The sequence below is a fragment of the Aedes albopictus genome, chromosome 2, assembly GCF_035046485.1.
Source record: "Aedes albopictus strain Foshan chromosome 2, AalbF5, whole genome shotgun sequence".
Lineage (NCBI taxonomy): Eukaryota > Metazoa > Arthropoda > Insecta > Diptera > Culicidae > Aedes > Aedes albopictus.
In genome coordinates this window covers 448,330,744-448,350,813 of record NC_085137.1, presented here as the reverse complement: position 1 = coordinate 448,350,813, position 20,070 = coordinate 448,330,744, and the positions used below count along the sequence as shown (strand labels likewise).

General features: G+C 44.2%; 1 protein-coding gene across 1 annotated transcript in view; it reads right to left on the bottom strand.

Moving 5' to 3' along the window:
- The window catches only part of LOC109410008 (nascent polypeptide-associated complex subunit alpha, muscle-specific form), a 140,070-nt gene extending 130,936 nt beyond the window's left edge, over positions 1-9,134 (bottom strand). Inside the window, exon 1 of the mRNA XM_029870000.2 lies at positions 7,248-9,134. The gene's annotated coding sequence lies outside the window, so the exon portion shown is untranslated. The remainder of the gene's footprint in view (positions 1-7,247) is intronic.
- Positions 9,135-20,070: the final 10,936 nt, after the last annotated feature.

The window sequence follows — 20,070 nt, the reverse complement described above, 5'->3', positions numbered from 1 at the left end:
CAGTAAGTAAGATTTGCCGAAAAGGATTGACGGTGACGTTCAAGGCAGATTCCTGTGAAGTCTACGATGAAGATGGAGAAGTGATAGCCTCAGGAACCGAGATGGATGGTTTGTATCGACTCAACTGCAAGAAACCGGAAACATCCTTGTTGACAACAGAAGCGGAAATCTGGCACAGGCGGCTAGGACACTTGAATCAGCAAGGCATGAAGAAACTCGCAACCATGGTTAACGATTTGGATCTTCGGAAGGAAGCGGCATTCGACTGTGTGACCTGTGCTACAGGGAAGCAAGCTCGTGACCCTTTTCAATCCAGCATAACGAAAGCGGACGGACTGTTGGATTTGGTGCACACGGATCTCTGTGGACCGATAGAGGAACCTTCGATTGGCGGTAGCCGTTACATTTTAACATTCGTGGATGATGCCAGTTGGAAGGTCTTCGCATACTTCCTGATGTCGAAGAGCGGTGTCAAAGATGTGTTCGAGAATTTCAAATCCATGGCGGAACGGCAGACCGGAAGAAAGTTGAAGATTTTGAGGTCTGACAATGGCACCGAGTTCGTTAATGCGGCGATGGAAGCATGCATGCGGAGAGACGGAATAATCCATCAAACGACGTGTCCGTACACTCCTCAGCAGAACGGTGTGGCCGAGCGCATGAATCGGACGCTCGTAGAAAAGGCAAGGTGCATGCTGAATGATTCCAAGCTACCAAAGAAGTTCTGGGCAGAAGCAGTTTCAACCGCAGCATATCTGGTAAATAGGAGTCCCGCAAGATCGTTAGAAGCAAAAACACCAGAAGAGGTATGGAGTGGCAGAAAACCAACGTTGCAGCATCTCAAGATTTTCGGTTCATTGGCTATGATACACGTCCCCAAGCAGAAGCGACGGAAGTTCGACCCGAAAACCGTTGAAGGAATCTTTGTCGGGTATGCGGAGAAGTCGAAAGGTTACCGAATTTTCAATCCAAGCGATAGCAGCATCGTGACAAGCCGAGACGTACGGATCATCAATGAAGGGAAGTCTTCGGCGATTGGCGAACAGCAAACGGAAGAGGTCAGTTTCATGGAACTTCAATCGTGGATCGAGTGTACTGAACCAACCGAAGGGGTATCCAGCGTGCCACGTGGAGAAAATCCAAGCGCTTCAACTGATGACGTTCAAATGTTCTCGTTGCGTCCGGAAGCTGATTCCAGTGATGATGAGTTCGTCGATGCTGAGCTTCACGATGCGCTCCCGCCGCAATCCACAAGACCAGCTGATGAGCAGCAAGGGTCGACGCACAGCGGTCGGGAGCGCAGGTTTCCAGGCAAGTACCGCGATTATGTTTGTTATAGTTCTTCTGTCCCTGATGATTCCCCCCATTCCCAGTCTTCAAACGTGATGGGTGATCCATTAACCTACGACGAAGCAGTCAACCGGCCAGACCGAGAGCGCTGGATTGCTGCAATGAACGAGGAGTTGAAAGCGCTGGAAAGCAACAACACGTGGGAATTGACCGACTTGCCCAAAGGAAGGAAGGCCATACGCAACAAATGGATCTTCAAGACAAAACGTGGAGCGGATGGAGAAATTTCCCGAAACAAGGCCAGGCTGGTGGTGAAAGGCTGTTCACAGCGGCCGGGTATTGATTATGCGGAGGTGTACTCACCGGTGGTAAGATACTCGACGATACGTTATCTGATGGCTCTCGCAGTGCAGCACGACCTAGACGTTGAGCAAATGGACGCCGTCACGGCGTTTCTCCAGTCCGACCTGAAGGAAGAAACCATCTTCATGGAGCAGCCGGAAGGGTACGTGAACGATGCCACCAAGGTTTGCAAGCTAAGGAAGGCGCTGTATGGATTAAAGCAATCAAGCAGGGTGTGGAATAGACAACTGGATGAAGCGATGCGGCAGTTTGGACTTACTCGTTCCAGAGTGGACTCGTGTTTGTACTTCAAGATTAGCAAGAAAGAAATGATCTTCGTGACAATCTATGTTGATGACCTGTTGATCTTCACCAACAACCCGGACTTGAAGAAGAAGCTGAAGGAGTTCCTGAACAGTCGTTTTCAAATGAAGGACCTTGGAGCGGCGAAGTTATGCTTGGGACTGCGAGTCACTCGGGACCGGAAAGGAGGCACACTACATCTCGACCAGCAACAATACATCGAAGAAGTTCTGAAGCGGTTCAATATGGAGAATTGTAGACCTGTAGCAACCCCTGCAGATCCCGGAGAACAACTGGATGATTCAATGTCTGCACGTACTGAAGAGGAGATTCAAGTGATGCGGAACGTTCCCTATAAGGAAGCAGTTGGATGCCTGACCTACTTGGCTCAAGGAACACGACCGGACATATTTTTGGCGGTGAACAAGGTCAGCCAGTTTAGCGGAAACCCCGGTCGTCGCCATTGGGAAGCAACAAAACGAATTATGCGGTATTTGAAGGGCACTATCGATCATCGTTTGGAGTACAACAGAGCCGGCGATCCTCAGTTCACCGGATACACAGACGCGGATTGGGGAGGAGATCCGACAAATAGGAAGTCGACAACGGGCTACATCTTCAGCACGATGGGAGGAGCCGTGTCCTGGAATGTCAAGCGGCAGCCGTCCGTAGCATTGTCGTCGTGCGAGGCGGAATTTGTGGCACTTTCCCGGACAACGCAAGAGGCACTATGGTGGAAGCAGCTGTTGCAGGAGATAGAAGGTCAACGAACGATTCCCATTTTCTGTGACAACCAATCCGCGATATGTATAGCACAAAACGAAGGATTCAACCCGAAGACCAAGCACGTTTCGATACGATACCATTTCGTGAAAGATAGTCTGGAGAGAGGAGATGTTGCGTTGCACTACATCCCAACGCAGCAGCAACCCGCGGATGGCTTCACCAAGGTTCTACCGAAGCAGAAGCATGAAGCATTTCGAAGATATTTAGGGATAGTAAACTAAGGAGGAGTGTTGAGAAACGTAGTTACCCTTTGTATGTAGTTCACTACCCTAAGCAACCCTAGCAACCTGATTGTTTAGCAGGAGTAATCAATTAGAATAAATTTTCATTACTTGTTCAAGCTCTTACCGAACTAGACGTTCTTTTATTCATTGTCTCACAAGTAGTAAAAATCAACGAAGAAAACCCGGGAGATAACAATGAAGGAATTCTGGAGAATTCTAGAGGATGGCATCTCGGGAATAATCCACGAAAAAACCCGGAAGCAATCCCTAAGGGAATCGTTGGAAAAAAACATAGGAAGAATCCTGGAGGATTTCCTGACGCAATTTCTGGAACAATCCGTGCAAGGAGTTTCCGGAAAGAATCAGTGGCTGAAAAACATATGCTACCTCCCCCTTTGAATACTCCCCTTTTGCTGGTAGCTGAAAACACGTTCCTTTTTTATATTTTTTTTATGAATTCTACATGTTTTTACTCAAATTACACTGTTTTGCTAATCATCAACAGTTTTCACTGACCCTTGACATGTAATGTATAACTACCCATCATAATCTGTAACAGGTTTCATCCCAGAACTATGCCTCCGTAAGTACCTACTCCGTTAGTATATGAGGGGCCCAGAATCAAAGGGGTGTAAGTGACCATTTTGTCGATTTTGAGCTGAGCATATAAAAAAATTCTTCAGATTTCAAGCTTTCAGGAACTTTTTTAAGAATATTTTTACGATGTTTAGAAAAATTGCAATAAATCGTAGAAAATTGGGTTGATTTTGAAATTCCATACATTTTGTATGGGATGAAAAATTGATGAAAAACTTTAAACCTCATTTACTCAAAAGTGGGGTTTTGTCCCTTACACCCCTTTGCTTCTAACCCCCTCATATGTCATTAATCAAGCATACTCAACCAAAATTTATACACGTTGTTTGGTCGCAGATCATAGTCTATGGTATTCAAGCAGCCTCAAAGCACCGCTAGAAAATTCATAGTGCATGAATTGGGTGATCTAGGCCATCCAAACTACCCTGGAATTGATTTATTTTCAAGATCTACAGGATTGACCATCATTTCTTTACACTCTGTTCAAGAAATTTAGTCACGTTGATGACCATCAGATCTCACAATATTACGAGCAACTCGATACTGTGGTAGTTGCACATTCCATGAAATACAAATGGCCTCCAATGCACTTTGAGTTTGGATTACAATATCTACATATGTACTGTATTCTGCTCTAATTGTAATGAATATTCGTGGAATGTAGTCTATACTGCTGGTGGTCATCCAAACTATTGTGGAATCAGACCTTCAAGGACTACAAGCTCTACTCTTGTTTGTTTCTACTCTATCGGTGTAATTCTTTCTCTACCTTTTATGTTGTTCCTCATAACATTAAGAATATCTCTTTGTGCTGTTTTTTTTACTTAATCATTTGTTTGAGGCTCAAGCGCCAACAGGCATAACGGAGCCGAATTCAGATATTTTTTTTTATTTCTTTGTGCTGTTATGTGTGCGTCCACTGGTATACAAATGAACTTTATGGTGATTTAAAGTATGGATAGCAAAATCTGTATATTTTATCACATTTTAATTGTAGCGAATGCTCGCGCAATATATTCTACGCTATCCTCAAAGCCACAGAATACAATTATTATAACTTTGCGATGTTCAGTTGGCGATCTAGGTCATCCATACTATTCTGAAATAACGACGCACGAAGTCTGCAGGCTCTACTATTTATTCTCTTTACACTATCGGTATAACTCTTTCACGATTGTGTCAGTTGTACCTCACAATACTAAGAGTTGCTCTTTGGGCGTCCTCTTGCATACAAATAGTCTCAAAGTTGTCCTCGAAAAGTTCTCTACCAAACTGAATTATACGTCCAAGGCCAAAAAAACTATCATGACGAAGAAGCCGAAACTTTCGAAAATACTCAGTCACCCTATATGGGGAGCTTCTATTCTTTCTAGTTAACGTGGCAAAGGCGAGAAATTCACTCGCCGATGGCACACTGTGAAATACAACAAGTTTATACGGATGGTGGTTGTAGAGAAATAAGTTACAACGGCACAGGTTCGCCTTTGTTCCTGAATTGCCGGTTGTTGGATGTAAAGTAGAAAAAGATTGTTCATTACTGTACGGCTATGGTACAGGTTCAGCTTCATACAGCGTTACGAAATTTCTGGACGAGCATTTATGCATCTTGTTATGATGTCGAAAAAAAGATTGACCCGGGTAGACGAGAATATCTAAATCATATCTCAAATCGAACACTTTTTGCTGTCATAGCTCGATGTGATTTTGATGAGTTATTCAAAAATCTAGTGAATATCTCACGAATAGCTCAAAGTGGTATGATATCAGTTGTTGTTCTTGTCGAAATAGCTGAAAATTTCTACATAAGAACAAATTTAGCTCTTCTGTACGAAATGGAACACATACACCCATAGAGATGGCTCAATGTTAGTGGAATGCCATGTGTCCCTTTCTGAGCTGTGAGTACGAAGAACCGCATGCTCTTATTCCCATGTCATTTACAACAGCGAGCCACAGTTGAGTGGTAAGCATCGCCGCCTGTAAATCCTAAGGTCTCAGGTTCGATGCTGGATGCTGCCATTTTTTATTTTTTTTTTCTAGAAAAATGTGACAAATCTTGTCTGCTATTGTTTTGATCTTGTAATATCTTAACGAGCTATTATTAAGTAGTTCACCATATTAGATTTTGCTATTATTTCTGTTCTTTTACCTCTTATATCAATCAAACCAATATCAGTTTTTGCTCTTCAGTAATTCAATCAATCATAACTGAATATGCTATTCAGCAGATTTTTCCACCTACTCGGGCTTAAGTTTTCATCAATCGTTTCTGTGGTTAACTCCAATATGACGTCCAAACGTTTATCCAGGGATACCAAAACACTAACTGTTCGTATACCTCTAGTTATACCTACAATTCCGTCTCACTTATTGTCAAAACCCCACTTCCAAATAAAACATCTCATTCGTTGTGATTGGAATCTTAAACTACTTTAGTTTTTCTGATGTGACATCCTAACTGAGATCCTTCCATCATGGCTTGAAAAATCTTATGCCATTCCTACGTAGCATAGAGCAGTAGGAAAAGGTCATGGATCTTAGTGGAAATCAAGTATTTTCTTGGTTTTAAGTTGATTGTATACCGGCTAAACTATATGGGGCCGGCAACTTCTATTTCAAAGGTTGTGTATCTCTGCAAGGTCCATCTATTGAGTTTTGCATAGAAATTTAACCTAAATTTTCTCCCTGAGAAGTAAAAACAACGACAACGAATGGGAAGCATCAAAACACCAGAAACTGTCGAAATTTGGTGGGGGGGGAGTTAAGAGTATAGGAAGAACAAGAATGGACCTACGTTCATTCGCGACGTCATCGTGCAAAACATAATAGATCTACCTATCCGATAATAAATGCCACCAAAATCACTAAACTGTCGATGATGACCAAAAACACGTACTAAACAATACAGTACGCAAACAACTATGGGCAAACATCGACTGAAATCTTCAAATAAGAATAATTTCAACCTTTTTTTTTGCAAGAGATTTAATATTTAGCACCGAAACTGAAACAAAACATGCATGAATTCAACTTTTTTATCGTCGATGAAAATATCTTCTTTGTGATGATTATTTAACAACTGTATTCATTTAATGTATCAACGATACTTTATTATCACATGCAACACTCCAGACAATAATAAAAAACATTTACACATTTCACCAATACTAGACGCATCCATATCCAGCAAACAATACAAAGTATTCCAGTATTCAGAACAGAAAGTGTTTTTTGGAATAATGTCTGAAGGTCTGCAGTATTAACAACAGCCGACGGGATATCTTTATCTTCTTTCATTCTTCTCTCTGTGAATAATCACTATGTCTCAAAGAGCTATTTTTAAGAAAGAATAAGTAACAGAAATTATCTATTCACTGGTCCCTTATCATAAAACTTATGGCGACACACTACACTGCTTACAAAAACAAGTGCAAGCCAAACACAACACGCGTTCCGTGCATTCACCTTGAAATATTAATTCCCCAAAACGTCATCCTATTCATTGCACTCAATTCCAATTGTCGATAACAATACGCCGCAAAACAATTTCAAACGAATCTTCCAACGTTCGTCATTCAGCCACCCCGGGGTTATCCCCGCTGACACGAATTTTCCTCACTGCACTCACTGTCTCATAAGGCGCTTGGCAGGGGGCATTCCGCACACGTGCCTCGATAAATCTTCAACTGACGAAAACTCACTCACCTTTTCTTTTGAACAGCTTCTCTTTATAACTACATTTGTTGTTGTTGCTTTTGCAGTTATCAGTTGCAATCACCGTTAACTCTAGTCACGGGTAATCCTGGGTTCGATTTGGGTCACTTCACTTCACAAACTTAACGTATTCAGCATGGAACGACGGATATCACTCAACGATCGATGATAATATCGGGATGATTGTAACGGTGATTGTGGTAATCCAAAAAAAAACGTAAAAAGTTGCAGACCAAAGTGGCTGGTGCCCAAGAATGGGGTCATCACATTCACACATTCACTGTGGCGACGAAAACGACGACAGTTGCGGTCGCAAAGCAGACGAAGACGACGACGACGACACTGAAGTGACACTAAAAATAGCACCTACTTAATCCATATTGCACACAGGAGGGCGTAGCGCTAGCGCTACTGTCGTTGTTGTAATCCAATCAGAACAACGGAACGCATCAACGACCATCGGCCGCGGCAGCAACATCATTCTAGGTTTTCGGGTCGATTCTTCGTAAAACAACAATCGCGGATTGCACCTTGGCACGAGTATAACAATAAATCACGGAACAGCGGATGTTTCTTTCGCAAAAGCACTTGGGGCACACATTCACTGACACTGCTGAGGCGGGAGGAAGAAACGTTTCGAACGGACCGAGGCACAGTTTAGGCCCGAGATTGATGGCCAAGACCGCCGGCAGTAATTGCACAATAATTCATCCCCATTTCACTGAAGGTTTCTTTCGGATTCTTCTATGGTTCAGCAGCGTCTACACTTCTTTTATTTTTCGGATTGTGAGAAACAATGGAAAGCAGCCGTCAATCGCTTCTCTGGTGCCCAGTCACCACCACCAACGCACCGTCGCAAACACTTCTGCACCAACACCGACGCAGCGACGGAAACGCACACTTGCCACTTGCCGCCGTCGAGAGCTGCACTTCTCACATGTACGCGTGGAACTTTTCTTGCAACACTCTTGTCGTCGGTTTCATCGGTTTGTTCCGTTTTCTACTCCTTCGGGGGCAACTTTCCTTTGTTTCTTCTTGTGCAAACCGAACCGAGGGCGATCGGGTGAGAAAATCGACACCCAGCTCGGCTGCCAGGCTCCGGTGTGCAGCCGGAATCGGATATCTACGTACGGTTTGTTGGAGAAAGTTGGTAGCTTAACGACCCACACGCGTACGAAACTTCAGGGTTTCGCTAGAAACCTGAATTGCTTATTTGGTTTCGTAATCGTCTCTCGGTTACTGCTTCGCACTACCAGCATATCACTGCTTCATTGAGCATTCAAATCACGATCGGTTAACGCGTTTTGTCACAATCACAATGCTCCTCATGTGTCGGATTGCCAAGCATGGGCCAAGATCCTCTTCTGATTGGTCCCCACGGCTTGCGAACTAACTGTATCACGATACGGCAGTTTACGCGAGAAAACCGCACTGCTACAATTGCCGATGTTCACTTTTGAGCTTGCACGGATAGAAATTTTTCAGTAACTTTTCACCTCTTCCTTGATGGTGCAACACCACGGACACACCGACAACCTTGTTCGCCACACAAAAGCACTTCTTTCGTATTTTGCTTTCTGTTGCTTCTTCTTCACATTCGTCTTCTACCTTTTGCTTCACCTCCTCCTACTTCGAAACATTCACAGCACTGTGTGTACAAAAGCAAGCAAAAAAAAACTTTTTTCTCAATCACTATTTCCAAGGGCGACCGAATGAAGAACACACATATACAACGCGCTATGTATGTATTGATTGTATTGTACACGGACACGAGACGCGAGCCGTGACACTACGTGCGAACCGCTCGACTACTGCTGGACGACTGACAGCGAGCGAGAGTCGTCTGGTTGCACGAGCCCCCGCGATCGCATTCGGCTGAGAGCGAAAGAACACCGAGAGAGACCCGACCGCTCCCGAAGGTACTATACTCTCACCGTATGCTCCGTCTAGTGTGCGTGGCAGCTCTTTGTTTCGTGTAGCGAGCGCCGATGTGTGAATGATTTCGCGAGAACTGCTCTCGCTCTCGCGATTCCGACCAACTAAGTACTCACCAATCGACTAGTTGTTGTTATTGTTTGTGCACCCGCTGTTGCCTTCAATCTTCAACTCACTGTTATGTGATGGCAATTATAAATATTTTGTAATGGATAATCTTTCGACGTCGTAGTCTCCGGTTGGTGCAGAAGCACCGCTCTCGACCGAGCAGAGCAGGGATTATTTAGTTGAACGATTGTTTTCGGCACAATTCCCTGGCAGTGAAATCCGAACGTATGTAACTTTATTTTTTCCGCACTTTCAGGAACAGGTTGACGAAGGGAAGGGAACCGCTCTGTGGCTGTCGTTGCCGTCGCCGCCGTATCAATTACCATAGCTATTAAAGGGAAACCGGGATTTCTCTCCGGTTCTCTCTTTCCCTGGCGCGTTCTCACCACCGCAGCTTATCACCCAACATTTTAAAGCTGCACTGTCATGAATGAGGGCTGCTTTTCGGTAGAGAATCAAACTCTTTTCGATGACTGCCGTTTTTCACTCGTACTGGTTCTGTTTGCACGGAGGATGGATGGGTGGATGGTTGGATGGACGCACGACAGACTATCAATGACGACAGCTAAATTGGGTCAATTATTTTGGCATTGAAAATAAAGCAAAATGGTTCGTCACAGTATCACGCCGTTACATTACTGGCGCTGTAAACGCACCTGTTGAGTCAGGTAAGTGAACATGTGGCAAGTATATGGATATGTCTACTGCAGAACGCTAAAATTGATATTGATTAATTGGATACAACTATAAAAGCTGATATAATTCAAAGTAGGTATTAGACTTCTATGTTTTCCCAATGAATGGAATCAAGCAGTTGTTGCAGAGACTTAAGAATTCCAACGATCCAATCAGGATATTCTGGATTTAATCGGTGCTGATTCGAGGGAGACTTGCGAGCGCTTGGAGTCTTGATCGAGCGACAACTTCTAAGGACGATCTTTGGCAGCGTGGAGCACAACGATATGTGGCAGTGAACGATGAACCACGAGCTTGGGGAGGTAAGGTCCTTCGCAAGAACTGGGTTAGCCAGGTCACCTTTAAAGAAAGCGAGAAGACAGGAGGAGGTAGCTGCCATATGTCGGGAGAGGTCATGGACGGCCGTGCTTGATGAAGGCCATCAATAATAATAGAGATGGGCTCTTTGCAATGGTGGTGAGTGTGCAGCAGCTTGATTCAATCATTAACTTTGCGTCCTCGAAGTCGAACATGAGCAAGGATCTCAAGCAGGCCCATATCGGACCTCTTATGTCAATGATAGCGGCCAAGGAGGACCGTGCCATGATCAACTCATGGCAGAAGCGTGTGAGGCAGCCATCAGATGAGAAGCTATCATGCGGTGGTCACAAAGCCAGTAGGTTGTTAATCCCGAAAATGAAGGGCAGTCATGCCGGTAAGTCCGACCCAAGCCGGGCATCCAGTGACCTGGAAAGGATAGACCTTAAAAGGCTGACCCTTCCCTGATCAGAGAGAACAGGCGGTTAGGTCCCTCCTCAGCCACCACAGGTTAGGGCGGGTCTGGGGGAGGACGCACAGTGGGATCATTCTGAAAAAAGACGATCAAAACCTCTAAGAGCCGTTAGATGACATTTTAGCATCAGTTAAAGGGTCCTTAAAATAAATTAATAATAATAATAATAATAAAACATTTTAGCACATAGGTGTCTTTGGAAGAGATGTTTAGAAAAATCTTCTCTATTTTTATGCATATTCACTGTATGGTAAAACTGTAGGGTGAACCCGAGCAAAAAAATATTTTTTCAAAATAATTTTTTAGAGGGTAGATGTCTTCAGCAAAGTTGTAGAACAAATAATTTCAAGTAACTTTGCTGAAGACACCATATAGCTTGGACTTCATTTTTAGGGAGAATATATGCAAGTTTAAAAAACAACCTCAAAATCAGTTTTTTGAACTTTTCCATAATTATATCGTAAAATTTCAACGTGATATGTTCTACAAGTTTGTAGGTACTACTGGAATACACTATCTTGCTGAAGACACCAATTCTGTAAAGTTGAAAATTGCTCCAGTAAACGATTTTTTTTTGAAAATTTTTCACTATTTTCACTATTGAATATTTTTTGAATAGGCACTTTTTGGCAGTCGTGCTATCAAAATTTCAATGCTTTATCATGTCCAGAATAGACCAAAAGTGACTTAACAATCGGGTCTGATAAGGCACTTTGATTTCTGATGCTATTTTAATAGTCATTTTTCAAAGAAAATATTCACAAATTTCATACAAATCATTTAATACAAACTAAAAACTCACGAAAACTTTTCGACATTAATCAAAATAGTATCCTTGTTGAAATAGTCAACATTTCTAACACTGTGGTTGACTTTACATTGAATACCCGACAAAAAAGATCGCTTTTTAAATTTTTAGATGAGGTAAAAACTCACTATTGAATATTTTTTGAGTAGGCATTTTTTGGCAGCCGTGCTGTCAAAATTTCTATGGTTCATTATGTCCAGAATAGACCAAAATTGACTTAACAATCGGGTCTGATAAGGCACTTTGATATCTGAAGCTATTTTAATAGTAATCAAAGAAAATATTCACAAATCTCATACAACCTTTCGATATTATTTTTAGCTCATCCAAGTAGTAATTCTGAATAAAAAAATAAGTTAAATAAATGTAGACTATTTCAAATGTGTGTGTCATTTATTTTGAACTAGAAATTTTGAAAGAGGGAAAAGGCTCTTTGAGTGATTTACTCATCTACGAAATCTTTCTCAAAAAGGCACAAAACCTTTTTATCTTTTCAAAAAATCGTTATAATATAAACTTAAAACTAAAGGCTCCTCCGGAAGAGTATCCATAATCGAGCCGTGATCTTGATGCGGATTTGTCAAGGGATGAACCAAGGTAATATGTCCACGACGAAAAAATTTTGAAAATCATGGACAGGAATCGACCTAACGGACGCAGTTCTTGAAAACTGGAAAAAATAAATTTTAAAGAGTATCAAACAGCATAATCAATTTCAATAAAATATCTGTGAAGAATTTTCATCATGACGTTAGATTTACAACCTAGAATATCGCTAACAGATACTGGCTATTTCAATGTGATGTAACAATGTTTCACTCGTTTTATTTTTTTTTATTTTCAACACAAAACTTGTAGAGGCATTTTTAGTTTTTAACCGAAGTTATAATGTTAACATAGCTAATGAAAAAAAAAAGTTATCATTGTTTTAGTTGATTGATTAATGTATGTATTTTAACATAAACAAATGCATTAAGAATTACAATAAAAAATAGATAAAAAACACAGTTTTTGATTGGTATTAACAACTCATCTAAAAAATTAAAAAGCGATATTTGTTGTCGTATATTCAATGTAAAGTCAACCACAGTGTTAGAAATGTAGACTATTTCAACAAGAATACTATTTGGATTAACAAATATTAATATCGAAAAGTTTTCGTGAGTTTTCAGTTTGTATTAATTTTTCAATTTTACAGAGTTGGTAACTTCGGCAAGATAGTGTATTCTAGTAGTATCTACAAACTTGTAGAACATATCACGTTGAAATTTTACGATATAATCATGGAAAAGTTCAAAAAACTGATTTTAAGGTTGTTTTTAAAACTTTAATATTTTCTCCCAAAAAATGAAGTCCAAACTATATGGTGTCTTCAGCAAAGATACTTGAAATTACTTGTTCTACAACTTTGCTGATATTTTGAAAAAATATTTTTTTGCTCGGGTTCACCCTACAGTTTTATCATACAGTGAATATGCATAAAAATCCAGACGATATTTCTGAACACATCTTCCAAAGACACATATATGCTAAAATGTCATCTAACGGCTCTTAGAGGTTTTGATCGTCTTTTTTCAGAATGATCCCACTGTGGGACGCTTCCAAGGTCCTAGTGGATAGGAAAAATAGATGAAGGAAAGTCGGAAGAACAGAAGCATACCAGTTCAAGTGAAGGTAGGAAAGCATGTTCGAAGCGCGAGAAGGGTGACGAGCTCGTCATCAAGATGGAAGGAAAAGTTTAAGTACACGGATGTCTTGAACACCAAGCTCGCGGATCTTGGAACCGACGTACGCAGTACTAGCGTACTAGCCATATCCTTGCAGGCGAAATGATCCTCCAGCTGAAGCGAGACATAGCGCGCAAGGGTACCACCCTACAAGTGTCTGACGGATGATTTCCTTGGCAAGAGTGTCGAGGGGGCTCAAACAGCAGAAGCGACTCTGAAAAACGAGATCACTGACGCGTAAGAGCTCGTAACAGCATTGCGGCAACAGTGTAAGGTTCGGGTGGTCATCGCAGCCGTTCGGCTACGGAAAGACCCGGCATGAACACATGTGGCCTTGGTACAGCTACCTGTTGCGCACGCTAACAAATCCGGCCCAAAACTCTCCGTCATCAACAATGTACGGTACCGGCAACCGCCATGGTACAACTTAGAGCGACTGAAACAATCGGATGTCGCCTCAGCATACGCGCAGAATCTTGAGGTCGCGTTGCCAGACGAGGGCGAGCTCAATGAGGCCCCTCTAGAGGACTGCTGGAGTACAGTGAAAGCAGCCATCAACGACGCCGCCGAGAGCACCATCGGGTACGTGGAACGGAATCGACGGAACGAATGGTTCGACGAAGAGTACAGAACGGTTTTGGAGGAGAAGAACGCAGCGAGGGCGGTAATGCTGCAGCAAGGGACTCGACAGAACGTGGAACCTTATAAACAGAAGCGGAAACAGCAGACCCGTCTCTTTCCGGAGAAAAAGCGCTGCCTGGAAGAAGCGGAGTGCGAAGAAATGGGACTGCTGTGCCGTTCCCAAGAAACACGAAAGCTCTATCCCGTAACGGCTTCGTGCCACGAACCAAAATGTGCAGGGATAGAAACGAAGGCCTCTTGACGGACGGACGGGAGGTGATCGAAAGGTGGAAGCAGCACTTCGATCAGCACCTGAACGGCGTGGAGAACGTAGGTACGGGAGCCCACGGCAACGGAAGGAACGACGACGCCAGTGCAGCGGAGGACGGAAATGAACCAGCTCCCACGCTGAGGGAAGTTAAGGATGCCATTCACCAGCTCAAAACCAACAAAGCAGCTGGTAAGGATGCTATCGCAGCTGAACTCATCAAAATGGGCCCAGAAAAGTTGGCCACCTATCTGCATCGGCTGATATTCAGGATCTGGGAAACCGAACAGCTACCGAAGGAGTGGAAGGAAGGGATAATCTGCCCCATTCACAAGAGAGGCGATCATTTGGAATGTGAGAACTTCAGGGCGATCACTATTTTGAATGTTGCCTACAAAGTGCTATCCCAGATCATCTTCCGCCGTCTGTCACCTAAAACGAATGAGTTCGTGGGGACGGTGTTCAAAACTGCGTAAGGGTTTCGGGTGAACTATCCAGTTCATTCGAATCTCGCCGGGGACTGCGACAAGGTGATGGACTGTCATGCATTCTCTTCTGGAAGATCTGATGCGACAAGCCGGGCTCAACAGCCGGGGACCGATTTCCACAAAATACGGACAATCTGTGTGCTTTGCGGACGACATGGACATTATTTCCAGAACATTTGGAATGGTGGCAGAGCTGTACTGTACACCCGCCTGAAACGTGAAGCAGCAAAGGTCGGACTGGTGGTGAATGCCTCAAAAACAAAGTACATGCTGGTAGGCGGAACCGAACACGACCGGATCCGTCTGGGTAGTAATGTTACGATAGACGGAGATAATTTCGGTGGAGGAATTCGTCTACCTCGGATCCTTACTGACGGCTGACAACAACGTGAGCCGTGAAATTCGGAGGCGCATCATCAGCGGAAGTCGGGCCTACTACGGGCTCCAGAAAAAAACTGTGATCGAAAAAGATTCACCCACGCACCAAATGCACCATGTACAAAACGCTAATAAGACCGGTGATCCTCTACGGGCACGAGACATGGACCATGCTCGTGGAGGACCTGCAAGCACTCGGAGTTTTCGAGCGACGCGTGCTAAGGACGATCTTCGGCGGTGTGCAGGAGAACGGTGTGTGGCGGAGAAGGATGAACCACGAGCTCGCTGCACTTTACGGCGAGCCCAGCATGCAGTAGGTGGACAAAGCCGGAAGAATACGGTGGGCAGGGCAAGTTGCAAGAATGCCGGAGAACAATCATGCAAAGCTGGTGATGGCAACTGATCCGGTTGGCACAAGAAGGCGTGGAGCGCAGAGAGCACGATAGGCGGACCAGGTGGAGCGTGACCTGGCGAGCATCGGGCGCGACCGAGGATGGAGAGCGGCAGCCACAAACCGAGTATTGTGGCGTACTATTGTTGATTATGTCTTGTCTTAAATGTGATGTTGAACAAAAAAATGTATGTAAACAAATCCGGTAAAGTAGGTAGACTCAAGTGAGGTCGGTATGCCAACTGACCATACACGAGCCACAAGAGGCTTGCTTCAGGTGTCCGGAACCTGAACACAAGTCATTGAACTGTAAGGCCCTAACAAGAGCAAGCTTTGTAGGCGATGTGGAGGTGACGGCCATAAGGCACAACGCTGCACGAACCCTTCCAAATGCTTGATTTGTTCCGGAAATCCACGAACAGCAAGTACCCAACGGGAGTCCCAAGGTGCCAAGCCTTCAGAAAAGCCACAGCTGCCAGCACAGCTGACAAGTCACATCAGGTATAGCAGCTAAACCTGAACCACTGTGATGCAGCCCAGCAACTGTTGTGGCAGGCAGTCGCTGAATAAGGGACCGGTAGCGAACTCATATCGAGTATCTGCCGGTAACGACAACTAGATTGTGGACGGGACCGGTAAAATGGCAGCGATGTGGACGACGGATCTGGACGGAATAGGAGTTGATGTCTACATTTTTCGAAGGTTTTGTGGTCGTCAAGGTTAACGAGGACTTCTTTTGTAGCTGCTATGCGCCACCGCGGTGATTGATCGAGCAGTTCACGTATATGCTGGACTATATGATAGCATTACTGACAGTGAAGTGAAAGTGAAGACCGGTGCTAATAGCAGGCGATTTCAATGCCTGAGCCATAGAATGAGAAAGCTGTTTCAGTCGGTAGCGGTGCTCTCCATGCATTAAATTCCACCATGCCTAGGATGTCCACTTCAGGTATAAGAGGCCGTATTGGTAGACTCTAGCTACGGGCTAGCTATGGTCCATTGCACGAATTTATGCTGGCCTGCTTACTCTCATAGAAAATTTCGTGTGAGATTAAGCAGGCCAGAATAAATTCGTGCTGTAATCCATACACGACAGATTCAGCGAGCCCATGCTCATGAGGACTATGATGAACGACGGTTTTCAGCTGCCAAGGTCGCTCTCAGGACCGAGATAAAACAAATCAGAAGGCCTACAATGAAGGTCTCTGTCAGAGTGCCAAAACGAATACGTGGGATAATGCCTATAGAGTCGTGATGACCATGACACGAGGTTTAATAACTCCCACTTAACAGTTTTCAAAGATTCTGGAGAGAAGGAGAAAAGGGAAATTAGGTTGGGAGGGGCTATTTACGCGTCATAATCCTCGTCCTTGGTATGCTTTCGTATGATCGCTGGGAACTGGGACTGCTAATGTGGGGAGGTTCACCAATGAGAAAGGTGGGGATTGCATAGGAAATTCCACGGGCTTGGACTTCCAAACTTCTCGCGCTCAGTATCATACGGGCGTATCTACAATGATCGATTTCTCTTCATCGATTTTCTGGTTCATCGATTTTCTGGTTCATCGATAACTTGGCCTATAAACCATTTTTGGTTGATTTTGTTGTTTTAGATGCTAGTCCTAGTCGTCCTTCGCCGAAATACACCGAGAGATCATCCGAATATTGGTCGTATTTTCCGGAATAATCCAAAGAGAAACGCGACGAAACGAAATCGATCATTGTATATACGCCTGTATGATACTGAACGCGAGACTTATTCTTAAAAGTAGCCATTGCAGTGGCTTCCGGGATGTTCAGATCTGCTATGCAGAAGTGTCTGGACAGGGGCTTGCTCCACCTCCCTGAGCTCCCACCTGCTAGGCTCGATAATCTTTCCTTTCGGCGAACAGCTGCGTGGGATCTTTGGGTCTGCGATGATCACAATATCTCCGTCATTAATCGGTTTTGCCGCTAAAACCATTTGGATCTCCGGAGCATCTCCGGCAAGTAGTCTGACGCCCAATATTTGTTTGTAAGTATCCGCGACGTTAGCCAGTTCTGCCTTAGTGCTGCACTACTTACATCGATGTTGGCTAGTGGCTTCGATCCGTTGGATGATCTAAGTAAAAAGTGCTTCGGCGTTAATGCTATCATCTATTGGGACGTAGGTGAGATTTTGTTTGTTTACGATATTCTCGACTTCAGTCAGCAGGTTTCGGAGTATTTCGTCGGATGGCCATGGCGATGGACAAACCATCGCCAAGTTGCTCTTAACGATGTGGATCAGCCGCTCCTAACTATCTCCAACATAAGGGATGAGAAGAGGGTAAACTCTTGTATGAAGTCGTATTGATTACTTCGTGCACCTGCACTTACTTCCGGTTGGCGCCCACGAAGTTTGTGCCACGATCGCTGTAGATTTTTTAGGTGGTTTCATGATCAATTCTGGTAGAGTACTCTACTTTGTGGCGTCGTTGGCAGGATTTTGCTTGCCCGAAACCCGTCGCCATTCATGCATTTCGGATGTTTTAAGTATTTCGCAAATCCTGTAGCCCACGTACTGGCTATAAGATCGGTATCGGCGTGGACGGAGAAACTCGACTTTTGGCTGCGACTATGGAGCAGGAAGCTTCGTCGACAAAACGGAAGTAGCAAACGGTAGCCGCGCCATTCTTGTTAGCATCCACCATCGTGTGCAACTGTACTTCGTCAACTTCATTCGTGAGGTACTTGGAGTAGTAGCACAGACAAACAGACATACTACTCAAATCGGAATCATCGCACGATTTAACGGTCATTTTGAAAATATAGTGTGGTTCGGACTGTGCTCGCATGTGTCATGGTGGCGCTGCTGTGCCTCGATTTTGCAAAGAAATGAACGCGACGCCGATCAATGTTTACATAGAATGACTCAATCATGAACCTTCATTCATGTTTTATGAATGGATGACGGCACGGGGGACTCGTCACCTGCAAAATTGTTGCATCGAGCCGAGGGAGACAACACCTGCAAATGGATGCTTCGGATTGAGCATTATAGAGGGTGCTAGTGAGATGCCAAACGATGTTTTTGAAGCAATTTTCTTCTAAGTAATATGTCTGTTTGTCTGTGGTAGTAGCACCGTGGAATCCTCACCTGTTCGACGCGTGGAAGCACCTACAACCAAGTAAGCCATTTGTCGTAAGCATCGCCTTCAATTTTGTCGTCCCACTGTATGCCGCACGGCATAAATATCACAAGGCAGGCTAGTAACCGATGTAAACATAGATTTTGGATGTAAACATGTGACGTCATTCTTATCGTTCTTCACATGATCAAATTGATGGGGAGTACTAGATCGCCTCTGAACGATTTAAATTACGTCATCAAAAAACTGTCAGATTTCCGGAAGGTATCTAAATGTTCTTCTAAATGTTGTACACCGTGTGTATGCCGGATCCTCAGATTTGCTGTAGCAGAATCTTTAGATATGACAAGAAATAGGATATCAGCACAAGAGGATCGAAGTTGGTCATTAAAACGTGAAGAACGTTCCGCTTCGTTGGCCTACGTTTACCTCCGGACAAAGCCGGATCGTATCGGTTCCATCTCACTTCGTCGTCGGTCGTCTTCCACCACATGCTAAAACCTTCGCTGTGGCCATTTCGGAAGATAGGTTGAGGCATTTCTCATTGGTATCTACTCCTTACAGCGCTGCCGGTACCAGCTTCGAGTTACTGATCCAGTTTCTGATCGTCTTTGGCCAGCCAAATGGGCTGCTCTTCGGCGTCCACTCTAACCAGCATATCATCGACACAGTGGGACACAGTGGTTGAGAAGCAGCCTGCTCCGAAAGTCATAACCTACATGACATACACCTGACTTTCTCTACGTTCGTTCATCCAGTAAAAACACTGGCTGAATTGATCTTCGGCACGGATCAACATCTGGTGAAGCATTTCACCAGTTCTCGGAACTGGAACAGAATTGTGAAGAGAAAATAAAGAAGATGTTGCCCTTTGAGAAGAACCGAATTGAGCGAAGTTCCGTCAGCGCATGCCACTGCGTCCAGCATTATTCGTACCTTTCCAGGTTTGTTCGGATTGGATACCACCAGTGCAACACATTGTTAATTTCCTATCTGCTGATGTAAGCACTCATTACTTACATGATTGTATGCAGCTCTGGATATTTATCCATTTGCTTCTTCAATCATTGAAACCATTGCAGCGCCATGGATCGATTATCCGGTAGACGAGCGTCGTCATATCGCCAGAGTACGCCGGCCGGACTCATACCGATCCTCCAAACGGTGCGTAAGCGATTCTGGAATCGTTAGAGCCCGTTCACCTTCGACAGATAACAACAATTTGTCCGGGTTGGTGACTCCAAGGCTATCAAGGAAAAAGTAATCCTTCATCGCTTTGTGTCTACTCTGGTTCGGTACTGCACGGACAGATGTGGAAACTGTAGTGGTACAGGTTTGCTCCACGATCAGTGTCTTGTCCTCCACAGATAGCCCAGCCCAGCCGTGACTTAACTGCTATCGGCTAACCGAAGTCTCCCTCTCGACTTTTCAAGACGAGTCCAAGATGGGCGTGCTTGGTTCCAATTAGTATGTGTGGTCGTACATCTCGGCAGGAGTCGATCGGAAGATCTC